Source organism: Leptonychotes weddellii, chromosome 5 (genome assembly GCF_054177405.1).
Source record: "Leptonychotes weddellii isolate Sample4059 chromosome 5, ASM5417740v2, whole genome shotgun sequence".
NCBI lineage: Eukaryota > Metazoa > Chordata > Mammalia > Carnivora > Phocidae > Leptonychotes > Leptonychotes weddellii.
Window position 1 is genome coordinate 6,910,217 of NC_138373.1, and position 6,802 is coordinate 6,917,018.

Sequence of the window (6,802 nt, forward strand, 5' to 3'; positions counted from 1 at the left end):
AGCTGGACACCTGGGCTCTGACCTCATTCTGCTTTGGGGGTGCTAAAGGGGTCACCCTGGAGACGGGTGGCAGCAGGGCGAGGGGTGTGGCCTGGGCTGAGAGGGGCTGGCCTCCCGCAGCTCCCCCTCTCCAGCCCTCTCCCCTGGGGGAGCAGGGACTCTTTCTTCACCCAGATGGTGGCCTCTGCCTGCCTTCGTCCTGCAGGCTGCATCTGCCCAGAAGGCCGGCTCTTCCCAAACCTCTCAAAGGCACTGCATAGGCTGTCAGCCCTGGCTGGGGAGGGAAGGACGGAGCATCCAGCAGCTTCTTGCATGGGGAGAGCTCAGGGGGTGCCTCTAGTTAGAAACAGCTGAAGGGCTGAGGGGGAGACTCAGGCTCTGGGGTCCTTATCGAAACTGTCATGGCCATTTCCCTGGGAAGCAACCAGTTACAAGCTGATTTCCTGTGGCTTCCCGACTTTCTGATCCCCCCCCCCCCAACCCTGGAGACGAGGAAGAACCGGAGCGAAGGGGTGGGCAGGAGAGTCGCTGGGGTGAGGGGTGCTGGGAGTGAGTCCAAGGCCCCAGGTAGAAAGGGGGGACCCCTGAGTTGAAGGCCCCGTAGGGTGGTCGGGGAGGGGTGGTGAGTGGGCAGGGGGTGGTGGGGAAGGGAGTCTTTGGCGCCCTGCAGGGCGGCAGAGAGATTACCCACGTAGGGAGTTCTGAGACCCCAGTCACGAACAGGGGCCCTCAGGTGCCACCTCAGCCCACCATCGTGCCCTCGAGTACCTCCTTCTCCCCTGCCCTGACATGTTCAAAGCCCAGCAGCGCAGCCTGGGAGTGGCTGGTGGGAAAGGACGAGGGGCTGGCTGCGGGTGTGAACTGTGCGCGTCTAGGGACAGGAAGAAAGTGCATTAATTCTAGATAGATTAGCTTTAAGGTCAAACACAGACGCGAGGATGCTATGGGCGGGGTCAGCCCTGGGAGGGGTCCAGCCTGTCCCTGCCCCCCGGGGCAGACTCTGGGCCTCTCTCCAGTCAGGCTGTCCGGGGAGAAGGAGGGGGGTGGTGATGAGGAGGAGAATGAAGGGCCCCACAGCTGCAGGGCTGTTACCTCCGTGTGCCTTGCTGTGAGTTACAGACAGCCACCGGTACAACCAGAGACCCCTATTCCTAGGGCGCTCGGTATCGTGTGAAAAAGGTAATGCTGAGGCCGGTGAGCCTGTTAGCGTGCCAGAGTCAGAAAGCATCTATCAGGAATGGAGAGGTCAGGCAAGTAGGGCCATTCCAGAAGACTCCAGATGGTCTGATGGTACCCAGAGGGCCCCCCCACCACCTCCCACCCACAGAGGGCTCTGCTCTTCACAAACTCATTTCACAGCAGGTAGCTCACATTGTGTAAGGACGTGTAGGCAGACCGGAGATTGAGGCTCAGAGAGGGTGAGTGACATACCTGGGGCCACACAGCAAATAATTAACATGATGTCCCCCTTTGACAGAAAGTTTGTACTGCCCCATCCCTGAACTGGAGGACCTCAGCCCTCTGCAACACCCCCCACCCCCTGCTTGTATTCTGGGTCTTCGGGGAGGGGTTCAGATGAAAGGTCAGAGACTCTGGGTAGCATCTATAGTTTTCCTTCTAATCAGCACTCTCCTCTGGGTATTCCAGTTCCCTGTGAGGACTGATGAGGTTTTGGACAAGCAGATAGTAGGGGGAAGGGATGCCAACGTGAGAAGGTAGGAAAAGCACAGGCAGGGTTGTGCGGGGGAACGGACCTGTAGGAATGCCCCCAAGGTCAGGGAGCGTGTAAGGGAGCGCCCCTGGGCAACCAAGGCGTTAGAGCCAGGTGGAGGCTTGGAGACCACAGAGGACCTCTGTGGACTGAGCAGGGGTGGATTGCCCTGCCAGAGTAGACCCTTGTGTTCCCTGAGAGCCATCCTGGCATGGCTCCAGCTGGGAGCCCCACTTCCCTTGAAGATGGGCAATGGGGGCCCCAGGATACACGGTCCTAGAGCCTGTGTGAGTGGGAGGGAAGGAGCCTCCTTCCGGCGGTTGACGGTGGCCTTCTGGGAGACCTGTTGCATTTGAGGTGACCATGGAGTTTCTGGGTGTAGCTGTCCTGCAGGCCCGGGGCTCGGGGGTGGATGCAAATAAGGCACCGTCTAGAATTCTCTATTCTCCATGTGCTACAGGGGCCACAAAGACCAGACAATGCTGTGGATCAACACTGGACTGGAGGACTAGAGTCTGTGTCCTGTTTTGTGAGCATGAAGTTCTAAAGTGTTCATAGGCAGGGCGGGGGAGGGGAGCTCCTCTGGAAGGCAGGGCGCCAGGGTAGAAGTGTCTGCCCAGGAGGGGCTGGGGCAGGGCCCGAGGGGTCAGAGCTCTGGGGCCAAGCAAGGGAAAGCGGAAGTGGAAAATGCTCCAGCGCAAAATTGAGAAGAGTGTGGTGAAGATTAAGGCAGATATGTTCACAACAGACAAAGGGACAACCTTTGAGATTTGCATAGTATAAATTTAGAGCAGTAAAGGAAGTGTTGTTTTATATGGAGAGTAATAAACTTACTCATTCAGCAAACACAGGAGGCCTGGCTCCGTCTGGGCAGGTGCTAGGTGCTCTAGATGAGGCATGATGAATAAGCCAGTTTATAGTCAAGTTTATCAGGTGGAACCATGGCAACAGCGCAGGAAGGACCACAACCCAAGTGGGTGTTAGAGCTCTGAGAAGAGCCAATGATGGAGGAGTGCAGGAGGGGCCTCAGAGGCTGCTTCTATCCCCCTGCTTTTTGGGGAGACCGCAGGGAGAGAAGGTGGCATTGCAGGTTGGTGGCTGTTGAGGAGTTGGGCCAGAAGGAAGCATTTCTTTCTTTCTTTCTTTTTTTTTTTTTTTAAGATTTTATTTATTTATTTGCCAGAGAGAGAGAGCGCACAAGCAGGGAGAGTGGCAGGCAGAGAGAGAGGGAGATGCGGGGCTCAATCCCAGGACCCCGGGATCATGACCTGAGCCAAAGGCAGATGCTTAACACCTGAGCCACCCAGGGGCCCCCAGAAGGAATTATTAACAGATACTCAAAGGCCTTAGATCAATTCAGAACCGAAAAAGCCGTACCAAACTATGGAGAGAATTGGAATATTGATAGGTGTCTGCAACGGGAGGGGAGAGAGTCAAGGTGGCCTGGCCTGGCCTCAGCTCTATGGCCACTCTGCCAAGTTGGAATGGTCTTACAGAAGAGGAGACACGCCCAAGTCACTGAGCGCATGCGAGGCGGGGCTGAAAGTGTACCGGGGACTGGGGGGCCAAAGCACATCCCAGTGGCCCCCACGCTGCTTCTCTTATAGAATATTCTAGAGTGAGCAGTGTGGTCAGGGCAGACATCACTGATCCACATTTTCCAGGGAGAAATGGAAGTTCAGAGAGGTTAACCGCACGAGAGCCTTCGGTTGTGTGGTGGCTGAGCCTGGAGGCGCTCTTGGGCCCCACTCACACCCCAGCCTTTGGGGCTGCTCCTGGGGACCCCATTGACTGAGTCCCCCACACGCACAAATGTGTTTTGGAGGTGGCTGGAGGAAACAGTTTCATCTCACGGTGGTGGTCTTCAGACTTGCTTTCTAGAGCTTTTCCCCAAGGATACCACCAAGTGCAAGACTTGTCCAGCAAACTGGCTACCTTACTCCAACGCTTATCTTTTTAAGAAAAATCTAAGTGCACATATTGTGAAGAAGCAATAAAAACTATCAACAGGGTAGGAAAGTAGCAAATTTTGCTTGTTTGGTAGGAGAGCTGGTGTCCTTGATGATGAATATGTGGCCACAACACAGGCAAATCCAGTTGATCCTTGAACAACAGAGGGGTTAGGGGCGCCCACCCCCCGGCTGTCGAAAATCCACCTGTAACTCTTGATTCCCCCAAAACGTATCTACTCATAGCCTTACTGTTGACCAGAAGCCTTACCAAGAACATAAACAGTCAATTGACACATATTTTTGGCTGTCATATTTATTATATACCATATCCCTACAATAAAGTAAGCTAAAGAAAACAAAGTGTGATTAAGAAAATCATAAGGAAGAGAAAATACATTTACAGTGCTGTCCTATAAAAAATCCATGTACAAGCGGACCCGCACAATTCAAACCTATGTTATTCAAGGTCAACTGTAGATAATTTTTCTTAAGCATTTTGACCGCAAGGGTGTGGGGAATCCCAGCTTGGGAATCATTTATTTATTTATTTATTTATTTATTTATTTATTTATTTTTTTTTTTTAAGATTTTATTTATTTGACTGAGAGATAGAGCACAAGTAGGCAGAGTGGCAGGGAGAGGGAGAGGAAGAAGCAGACTCCCCGTTGAGCAGGGAGCCCAATGTGGGACTCAATCCCAGGACCCTGGGATCATGACCTGAGCCGAAGGCAGAGGCTTAACGACTGAGCCACCCAGGCACCCTCAGCTTTGGAATCATTAACCATGAGTGATTTCCCCTGCGTTTTCTGAGGTTTGGGGTACACCTAACCGTTTATTTTTATGGCATATATGTTTTAAACATTGTAACATGAAAGCGTATTTGTTGTAGAACGTTGAGAAAGTATAGGCAAACAGAAGGAAGAAAATTTCGCTTAACCTTACCGCTCAGAGCAACATTGTGAGCATTTTCATCTATTTCTGAATATGTGTTTAGATTTATTCTATGGGCAATGTATTGTTTTAAATTTTATTTATTTTAGAGAGAAAGAGAAAGAGAGCGTGTGAGCAGGGGGAGGAGCAGAGGGAGAGAATCTCAAGCAGACTCCCCCTGAGTGCAGAGCCTGACTCAAGGCTTGAGACCCTGAGATCACAACCTGAGCGGAAGTCAGACGCTTAACTGACTGAGCCACCCAGGCACCCCTAGTTAGTATATGTTTTAATGGCAGATCAATATTCCATTCTATGGAGCATAGTCCTCTAGCCAGTCTCTTATTCTTCTATTCTTGGACACTTTTAGCCTATTTTTCATTATAATAAATAATGACATAATAAACATTCTTGTATGAAAACTTAAAAAAAATCTGCATCAGGTTACTTTATTTTAGAATCAGCATCTAGAAATGGAATTATTAAGGATGGTAGGAATCTGCCGATGGTCCCTGGTGCGTGTTTTCAAATTCTCCTTTGGAAATCTGATACCAAGTGTAGTCCATGGGCATCCTATGCAAATGCCCCAACCAACACTTGCTATCATTATCATTTAATATCACCGAGGGGGTGCAATTTGGTAGGTAAAAATAAATAGCATCTTGCTTGTTTTGAATTTCTTTGCTTACTGGTGACTTTTGTTTTGTTTTGTTTTTTACTTTTCTTGTAGGCTTGTTGACCTTTTGGGTTGCTTTCCTTGGAGAATGGCTGTGATTTTCTTTTGCTAGCTTCCTAGGGGAGCATCCCTGACCCTGGAGGTTGACTTTGGGAAGGACAACCCCACCTGCCCTGCCACGTCCTTTGGGGACACCATTTTCACTAGTATCCTGGTCTAGGAGGGGTCTGAAGCTCTTCACCCAGGGTACTGTTCAGGGCACTGTTTCCTTGTGCCTTCCAGGAGTGAGTGAAAGCCTTGAGCGCAGAAGGGGTTGCCTGCCGGGAGGTGGGAGGTGTGGCAGAGCCTTTACCTTGGGGATCCCTCTTAGACAGTGAGTAGGAAGACAAGGACAAGGACAGATACGGTGTGGTGGTATCTTGGAACCTGAAGGACACGAGAGATTCCAGAAGGTGGAAGGGCAGCTAGGTGAGATGGACAGGGATTTGGGTACTCGGAGCTCATCACTGTGCCCTGAGAAGCAACTGTAGGTGTGCATGTGGGTGTTTTAAGGACAGATTGAATGGCAACTAAGTGAAGTAAATGGTATGAATCCAGGAATAAAGATGAAAGCAGGATGTCCAGAGTCCATTCCAATGAGTGTCCCAGGCTTTGTTGGGGTCCCGGGTGGTCCACCATGTCCCTGTGGTGTCCTCATCAATCTCCCTGCCTCTACCCTTGCTACCCCTTTCCCTCTAGGGCCACCACCTCCTCCTCCTCCTCCTCCTCCTCCTCTTCCTCCTCCTCCTCCTCCTTCTTCTTCTTCTTTTTCTTCTTCTTCTTCTTCTTTCTTCTTCCTCTTCCTCTCCTTCCTCTCCTCTTCCTCCTCCTCCTTCTCCTCCTCCTCATCCTCCTTCTTCTCCTCCTCCTCCTCCAACTCCTTCTTCTTCTCCTTCTACTTTTTAGGGCTCTCTGCTTCTAAGGCACAGTTGGGACCATGGCCTTTTCTGGACGTTCTTCATTGCGCCTCAGCTGAGTCCAGAGCTGGCCTCACACCCGCTTCACTAGCCTTCCCTCTGCCCCACTTGTCTCTCTACCCTCTTGAATTCTAGCCTACTAGCTGGTGAACTTGGAGAGAATATACCCTTGGAACTCCAGTGAATGTGTGAGACAAAAACAGTAATGCCTCCCTCATAGGATAACATTAAAACGTTAGGGAAAAGAGTCTGGTGGACTTTTCAGTTTTCATTCACTCATTTACTTCAGAAGTGCTCACTGGGCACCTGTCTGGGTCTCTGCTGCCACGGAGACTCTGCTCTGGATGGGGAAGGGGGCTGTCAGCGGATTGTGTAGGCTGTTGCCTACACAACCGCTGAGTTACAATTGAGATAAGGCTACTATGGGACGCTGATAGGCAGCCAATAAACGCCAATAAACCCCTATTCATTCTTTGTGATTCAGTTAGAGACATGACCATAAACTGCCTTTATGTGTCTGTTCATTGTTTGACTTGTCACAACAAACACAGTCTACTTTTATAACTTAAAAAGTCCAGTA